The following is a 9,126-nucleotide window of genomic DNA, read 5'->3' as shown; positions in this document are numbered from 1 at the left end:
TGCTGGCTCCTACCCTGGGGGTTTTTAAGAGAAGGTTGGATGAACACCTTGCTGGGGTCGTTTGACCCCAGTATTATTTCCTGCCATGGCAGGGGGTCGGACTAGATGATCTACTCAGGTCCCTTCTGACCCTAGAAACTATGAAACTATGAAATGTTAGTTCTGTCTGCAAGAGGAGATTAGCTTATTTTGCATTTTTATGAGATAGTCTTTAAAAATCTTTTGCCGTAAAAGAGGAGACTAAGATAAATAAAAAATATGAGAGACAGAATTAAGAAAGCAGTGGGGGAGAGTGTTAAACTAGTTCAAATAGCAGTTTTACCAGTATGTTAAATTAGACAAAATATGCAAGATCTCACCTGTGCTCATGTGTTTTCTTCTGGCAAAAAAACAAAGCAAGAACTGATTGGAAAAAACAAACAGTATAAGAACTGATCTCCTTGCACTTTCTTTCAGCCTGCCCCTTCAGCTTGAAATGAATTTCTAGCATGACCTATTCAGGTTATACTTTCTTGAAATGTAGCTGTCTACTAAGTCTATCAGTAATGGCCTGTCAATGAGCTAAACAGGACATCTGATGTAATGTTGTACAGAAACTACCTTTCATGTCTGTTGTAGACTGAATTCCTTGGGACTTTCAGTTTCCTGTACAGACCTAGGTACAATATTCATAATATATAATATTTAATAAAGTAAATGAATACTTATCTTTTTATTATCTTTTTGTCTTTAGGATGTTCAAATGTGGTATTGTGTTTGTGTCACTTCTGCTGTATGCCATTTGTCATAACAAGGGCCAGGTTCAATTTATCTAAGTATTCTGTTTTTAAATTAAGGACAACTATGGCTTTAATACTGCAAGCTATGCACCAATTTCTGACTCCTTACTGATCAACTTTACAAGTGGCTCCTTCCCACTCAGAAGCATTCAGTCCTTTGGGAACTTGTTCCCTAAAGTGTTTTTTTCATTTGAGAAAAGTGGAAACGCATTCAGAAGAAACATGAAGGCTCAGCAAATGTATTTATATATCAGAAAAGGAGTAATCCCAAATAGTGCATCAGGAGATTGGTCAATTCCATATTGCAAATGGAAATTATCCAGAACTCTGTTGCATTATATGCTCTGCCTTCTTAAAACCCCACTCCTTGAATCCAATTGATTCTAATGAATCCAATCCATTGAGCTCCTGCTGGCACTCTGAGGTAAGTCATTTCAGTGCTGATGTCATCTGTTGGGGCACTATACAGTTCACATCTGCAGTGCTGCCATCCCAGTACAACCTCACTGCACAACGATCCCTGCTGTTACTACCAGTCCAGTCAGGATTCCATGCAAAGTTACCAATTCCAGTGAAGTCCAGCCCCTGATGAAAAATACAAAGGAGAGACCAAACAACAACTGTGCACCAAAATGAATTCACACTGAAAATCTATCAAAGACAAGAATACCCAGTTACCAGTGGGGGGAACATGTCTCACAAGAAAACCACTCTTTCTCCAATCTCTCAGTTCTAATCCTCAAAGGGAATTTACAAAACACTTTTCACAGATTAGCCTATGAACTTCACTTCATCAACCTCCTGGATACAAGAAATTGTGGACTAAATTTAGACATTGGATTTATGACACATTAAAACCTGCCTAACATCTGACTCCCCAGGTACCTCTCCACTATTTACCTGTTATATTCATTCCCGCCCCATGCGTCTCTTACCCATTGACTGCTCAATTTACATCTTCACAGACTGGCTTTCTTGCATGCAGACCAGCCCCTGCCTTCTTTACTATTCATTCCATCCAGAAAGAGCACATACCAACTGCAGTTGCTTCCTTAACCTGAGGAAGGGTTTTTAAATCCAAAAGCTTGCTCAGAAAATTTTTTCCAACTACTTAGTTGGTCTAATGAAAGAGATCAGATTTACCCAAAGAACCTTGTCTACCTATGTCCTTCAGCCAACATACCTACAACCTACACCCTTTTAATTCAAGTAATATTTTAATTTATGTAGATGAAGCATACTAGAGCTGGATTTCTCCATTTCTGCTTATAGAAGAACTAAGGGAGTTCTGTCTCTCTAGGACTTGTAGTCCGGGGGTTTACGTATTATTTAATGTGTAAGTGACTTTTGAAGCTTTCCCTGAGCCAATACAGAGATTATCCATTTGTTCATTTGCCATGACTTTTACACTTTTTCTTATTTTCCTGTAATGATTTTCAGTGTTGAAGTGACATTTGTGTAGGTGAGAGATCTGGGGTCATATCGAGAGCAATTCTGAAGGGGAATTTGGTGTTCATCAGCTTCAGGTTGGATTTGTGATGTGAGACTTGTTGGTCAGTTTAGTGGTGAGAGATTTCTGCCTTTTTCCATGGCAGTCCTGTGAATCTTTAGATGTTGAACCATGACTTGGCTAAGTACATCAATACTGTCCTGAAAGGGCCATTAGAGTGCATCTGACAAATCTACTAAGCAGGCTTTTAAGTTGTCTAAGTATTGACAAACCTCTTATTGGGAAATTTGTGCAAACCCTGTGCTTTGAAAATAAAACTCTCCCCTTCTTAGCAAAGCTTATGTACCATTTAAGACTTCAAAAAAGGACTAAACTGGTGCACGTGTAAATATTACTTTCATGTACAGGTGGGTCTGGTATCACTGACAATTATTAAGATTGCTCAACTTCCTCTTTTAAGACTCTGGTTTAAATTCCTTGTAATTTTGCCAAACGTTAACCATTAAGAATATAATGTTCTAGGATGACTATCTGCCTCAGGCTGGCTTTTTTTCATATAAAACTATTTGGGCTGTTTTTGAGAACAAGACAAAGAGGGGCAGGGTAGTGTGGTCTAGCCCATGTTAAAAAATCCTGATAAGTTTTGAGATGCTCTAGCTCCCCAATACTTAGAAGCAGGGACTTGACATTTTGGCAGGAAGATGGTCTTTGAGTTAGAGATTTCCCTTTTGCCCTCTCCATAAAATGTGCCCCAATTTGGTAAAGCTATAACCTTTGAAAAATAAATCACTAGAGACTTGTTAGACTCTGCAGTTAAATTTTCCAGAATTCCACCTGCACTGGGTGTGCTCCAGCCCAGAGCTGAACCAGACCCTCCTAGCAGTAGAAGCTCTGGGCTTGCGTGACCCAGCTGGGAATGAACAATGGAAGTAAAAGTGAAGAGCCCATGTGTCCTGGGTTTCCAAGGCTCCTCTGCTTGCCTTAGGAAGCATGGAAGGAAATTCTGCCTGAAATCCAGTGGGACCAAAAATAGGACATGGTAGAAAAACAGATTGAGGCAAGGAGTCTCTGATGGGGAAACTGGGTCTGGACACTGATGAATTAGAGGAAAGGAAACTTGAAGATATGCTAGAGAGAGGAGTGAGGAGCTATTACCTGTATCCTAACAGGACCAATTAGCATGAATGAAATGCTGTGCTAATGCAGCTGCATTGCTTCCAGTACCCATGCTAACTCTTTATAAGTTACATCAGGTGTCTCTACTGCATTTTATCATGAAGATCCTCAAGCATCCAAAGAAATGTGTTGTTGGTAACATCTAAACAATACTGAATCCACAGATAGAAGGAGGTCGGAATTCCATATCCTCTGTTCTGGTATCTGTGGGAACGCACCCTACAAAATCCCAAATGGAAATTCCCTTAGACACTGCCCATACATGTGCTCTGGGGGAGTGAGGGGTACATTTTAATTAGAGTGGTTCCTGGAGAGCTGCCCCCCCACCCCTTTTTTTTTCTGAATTAATGTTTGGAAAGTTTAGTAATCCAAAATGACATTGACCTTTACTGGCACCTCTTTGAAAGTATTTTTTTTACCTCTTCAGTTGTTTTTCTCCCAGGATCTTGTTCCCTGTGAAGGGAGCAGATTTATCAGCTTTATTCTCTCAGCCATGAGAATATAGAGTTGATTCTAGCTGTAACTTTAGTTAAAGGGTGTGAACAGCAATAGAGGGTGAAACATCCCTTTATTTCCCAGACATACGCTGAAGTTTTGGGTAGCAGTGTTCTTAGATTTGAAATTGCTCTTTGTAAATTTTTTACTATATCTATTACCATAAATGCATGTGAAAGCTCTTCTAGCAAATTAAAACTGATGAAAAACCTATGCAATATTATTAGAGCCAAGAAGTCTTTTATCTTGTGCATCAGCTCAACATCAAGTGAGCTTAAAAGACCTTCAGTAACATAATAGATGCTTTTGCAGCCCACAGTCAAAAAAGGGAAATCTATAAAGTAAAAACAATTCATTTAACTGCATCCTATATTATTGTGCATTCTAAATTAATTTCCTGTGAAATGTTTATGCTTTTGCTATTTTAATTAGAGAAAAAATGTGTATTCTATAAAAATCTTGCTAGCATTGACTTCTACAAAATAAACTCCTGTTTGCTCTTTAATAGCATTAGCTTTCCACTCAGGAAACTCACACAAGATCTTCAGTTGTACAGACCCCTATTTATGTCAATTTGGATGTAATTTAATAAAATAGAGAGAGGGGGCATGGAAGTCACCGATAACAGCAATGAAACCTTAAGGACACAGAATTCATCATACCAGATCAGTTAAGTCATCCACTGAATACAGCATACTCTCTTCAGCCCTGACCGATACTAGATGCCCCTGGCACACGTTAATTTAAAGGTGCCTTGGGATCTGATGTCTGATCCCAACAATTAAGCCTCCTGCCATGCCCAAGTAATTTTGACTCAACCCTATCCTGTTTAGGTCAAATAAGACACTTCTTATTGCTTTGCAGCCTTAACATCATCAACATATAACGCTGCCCCAACAGCATTACCTTTTTGTTTCCAAAGGTGAGATTTGTAAGGGTTGCTTATTTGAATAATGCATATTCTTCAATACCTTTGTTTCAGTCATGGTCACTATTTTGTCATGTTTCTGTTATGCCCCTTTTATCCAGTGTAAAGTCATGCACTGATGGATCTAGCTCTTCCATTTTCTTGCCCAAGCTTCTTACCTCCGTATGCAAACATTTCAAGCATACGGGCATCACAGTAGCAAATAGGGCAAGGAGCAGAAAGCAGAGCAGCAGCATATCAGGCAGGAAAAAGAAATTAGAGTGGCACCAAGGCCACTAAGGGTAACTGGCACCCTAGGTGAACTGTGTACCTTGGTGCCTCCCCACCACTTCCAATATATCTTTTAGGATGACGCTGCCAATGGTATGCTCTTGTCATAAGTCCATTTGAGTGTTGAAAAGGTAGGAGTTGCTAGGGGAGGGCAAGAGAGCCCTGAGGTGCACTTAAAGCCATGTCCAATCCCTTGATGTAGCTATGTGGAGTTCTAGCTGTGATGGTGGTCAATTCTAGTGATCTTTCCTCTGAGATCTTTTCAGAGGTCTGTCTCCCCTTACCAAACCAAAGGTCTCAGACCAAGGTGAAGCCATAGCCGGCCAGGGCTGTTATTTAAAATGATGTTCCTGTTATTTTGTTCTGCATATCATCTTAGCATCCCCCAAATTCTGGTGCCCTAGGTGACTGTCTAGCTCACCTAATGGTTGGACTGGCCCCGAGTGGCACCCCAGGGTAGGGAGCGGGAGGCAATTTGTGACAGACCTCCAAAAAGTTCAGCCCTCTGACCTATTTGATTAAAGCTGTGACTGGTATTAGCACTTTCTTTCTTGTTGTCTGTCTCCTTACCCTTTGATATTTCTGTATCCACTACTTTGTCAGATTTTCAAGTTTCTGTGTGGAGATTACACAAATCACTCCCAGCTTTTTCTTCTAATTTAGAGGGCCATCATTTAGAAGTACCCCTCGTACTCAGGTGAAGTCTACTCATCAAAGAGAATCTTCTCTATATTAAGGCATCCCAGTGGTTGACCATGCCAAAACCTTCCAAACAGCAGTAATTCTTATGCCATTTGTTGATTTTCTCTATCTTGCCATGCCATTGCCCTTTTTACTTTAGGTATTAGAAGAATTCCTCTGAAGATCACCTGGGCCTCCCTTTCTTTGAATATCTTCTTTAGGTGGGAAAAGTCATCCCTGATCCATCCCTGTGAGAATTTGGCAATGTCATTTGATATGGGAGACTACCAGTGAATTTTTTTCAATAATAGATGGTAAATCAATTGTTTGTGATCGTGATAAACTTCACAATGACAAATGGGTCAATAGTTTGCTTATAGCGTGTAACTGCCCTACTACTTTCTACATCAGGCTTCTAAACATTTTTAGCAAATACTAATCATATAACTTACTTAAAACATTTCTCAATCATTTTAACTCCTCTAAAAGTATTTATAAAATGTGCTTTTGATATACAGTGTATAGAGAAAAATTTTCCTTTGAAGATTATGGTATGACATATATACTTCCTATTAACAGGATGAGATTCTAGTACCCATGATGAACCACTTACAAATACAAATACAGAGACACCATTCTGACATGTTTAATTATACTAAAAATATTGTATTGCTATTATACTGTATGTATAACTTTTCATAATTGAACAGCATTTAGCTTCACTCCTTATTTAATAGCTATTTTGATATATCATGTTGCTTTTATTACTATTTCAGTGCTATAAATCATTTGGCTTATTAATTACTGTACTCAAGCTTTGAAGTAAATATAGTTATGTGGAATAGTAAAAATATTTGGTGGCAAACAATGGGAATTAATCTAAAATACATATATTGAAAATCTGCACACAAAAAAAAAGATGAGGGAGAAGGGCTGCAATTTAGTCTTGCACAAAGACCAGATATGCATTTAGAGTAACCTAATTTAACTACATTGACTTCCAGTTCTTGACTTGAAGATAGACTGATTTATGCCAGCTAAATCTATATAAATGTTTTACAGTTTTGCTTAAAAACAGTCAATTCCTCCTTTTCTTTTTCCTAGACAAGTAATTTTTTCCAAATTATGTACTCAAAGTAGGAATATATCCCACACTCCTTTAAGTCACTTTATCAGGCTCAGACATTGTCCTCATGGTATGGTAAGGGTTGTGAAACTAGCTGAAAGTCACCATGATTCTCTTGCTTGGTCAACCTCGTAAAATCTCATTATTTGTCTCCCTCATCCCCTGATCTGCCTGTGCAACCAGCACCATTTTCAAACTGCTAAGAGCTGACTAAAGATAAATCAGTGCTGTCTGCACTGCTATGCTTATAGTTGGGAATATGGTGCAGCTTGTGCAGATATAGTTGATACATTGCTGCCCGACAGCTGCATCTTTGCAAGCCAAATGACTTACTACCAAGGAGCTTTGGCTGAGGTTTTGGCTGTAGTAGAAACTACAACTAGAGCCTGAAACTCTCCTAGATATAAAATGAGGATAAAGAGGCAAAGAAGGGAGAAGATGACAAGACTGAGCACCTACGTCTGGGGGATTTTCTTGGAACAGCTTCGCTTTGGTTAGCAACCTCTCTGTTCTTGGCTACCAAATGTTGCTAGAGGTAAGAGGGCTGTATTGCAGACCTAGGATGATCATCAGTGGATGCTGATCTTCAGGATGCCATAAAGCAGAGATCTAGAGATCTGCACAAAGCCCCATAGCTCTATTGACAGCACACCAATGTAAGAGTTCTCCTATCCATCCACAAGAATGTGGATATTGCCGTCTGAAAGCTTAGCACTCCAGATTACTACCAATCATCAGCTAACCAAGTTAGTGTGGACAGAGTGATTGTTAGGCCTGTTGTGAAGGAGAAACACACTGTTATTAAAAAGATAGTGGGTGCACCTACATATGCACTTTAATGCACAGTAGCCTATTTTACTAAGCTTTAGAGCATCATGACAGAAACTGTACTAATATGTAATTAATACACTAATGCACAGTAAAATTAGGCTACTGCGCATTAAGCATCTATAAAAAAGAAAGTGTGCTTTTGCTACTGTTCATTAGGGCAGCTTAATGAGCATTTAGTTAGTACCTCACATTAGAGGTACTAAACTTAATGCGTAGTAGCAAAAGCACATTGATGAATATGCAGATGCACCCAGTGTTGTTACATGTTGTAAGACTGCCAGACCTCAGAAGATTATTGATGGCTATGTGTGCACAGAGTTCTGCTGCACTAGGACAAATGTTGGAATACGTGTTCCTATTATTTGGCGTCCACACTAGGTCTCAAGAGTTCATAAATGTAAAGGAGTCCCTCTCTGTTATGCTCCAAATCTTGGTACTCCACTGTGGTAAGTTTACCAATATTGTTGCAGGATGGGCTGAAAAGTTCTTGATACTACATTTTCCAGGAACTCATGCCTCCTTCTTTCTACCATGGCTAATGCTGTGGACATTAATGATGTTCATGTTTCCTTTTTTATTCTGTGTGCCATCATTTAACCTCTACTTTCCATGGCTGATAAAGTTTTTCACTGACTTTTGAACTGTAGCAAAGCACTATTTAATAGGGCTGTGCGAAACAGCACCATTTCATTTCAACTTCCATTTTGTCTTTTTGAAGGGACAGTGTTTTATTTCATTGCTTTGTTTTGAAGCACTGTTCTGTTTCATTTCATCGAAATTGTTTTGCTGTTTCGACCTGTTTTGATGTTTTGCCCATAGGCTAAAATGGGGATTCATGAAAATGCCTATAACTGTCATTTCTTGCCTGATTCAGATGAACCTTGCAGGGATGGTAGACCCTTCAGAGGGCTTGAAGCCTGCCAAGTTTCAAGGAGATAGGTATAGGGGTTTCTGGGAAACTGCACTTCAAACAGCTGACAAGCAAAACTCATATCACTTCCCGGCAGTGGTAGCCTGCTGTCATCCCACGTGCAGATCTGGGGGCCTGTGCCCCCTGAAAGAGCTGTGAGGCTGTGCCTGACTCCTCCCAGGGGGCAGGGGCTCCTGGATCTGCATGCAGGATGACAGCAGGATGCTGCTGCCAGCTGGGACTGGCGCTAGGCACAGCCCATGTTGAGCGCCATGAAGCCTGGTGCTGCCGCTGGCCCTAGCCAGCAGCATGCTGTTATCCTGCACACAGATCCAGGGGGCCCGCACAGATCCAGGGACCTGCACTGCAGCAAGCCTGGATTTGAAACTCTAAACATTTCAAAATGTTTCGAGTGCCCTCGTTTCATTTCAAATCTGTTTCGAAGCTTCAAAATGAAACACCTGTCAAAATTTTGCACAG

At 39.9% G+C, this 9,126-nt stretch overlaps 1 long non-coding RNA gene across 1 annotated transcript in view; it reads left to right on the top strand.

Moving 5' to 3' along the window:
- The window catches only part of LOC109305616, a 21,290-nt gene extending 19,832 nt beyond the window's left edge, over positions 1–1,458 (top strand). Inside the window, exon 3 of the long non-coding RNA XR_002099653.1 lies at positions 1,362–1,458. This is a non-coding gene — a long non-coding RNA (uncharacterized LOC109305616). The remainder of the gene's footprint in view (positions 1–1,361) is intronic.
- Positions 1,459–9,126: the final 7,668 nt, after the last annotated feature.

Source organism: Crocodylus porosus, unplaced genomic scaffold (assembly GCF_001723895.1).
Source record: "Crocodylus porosus isolate Cpor-Errol unplaced genomic scaffold, CroPor_comp1, whole genome shotgun sequence".
Taxonomy (NCBI): Eukaryota; Metazoa; Chordata; order Crocodylia; family Crocodylidae; genus Crocodylus; species Crocodylus porosus.
Note: the sequence above shows the minus strand (reverse complement) of the source record. Positions and strands in the feature narration are given on the sequence as shown.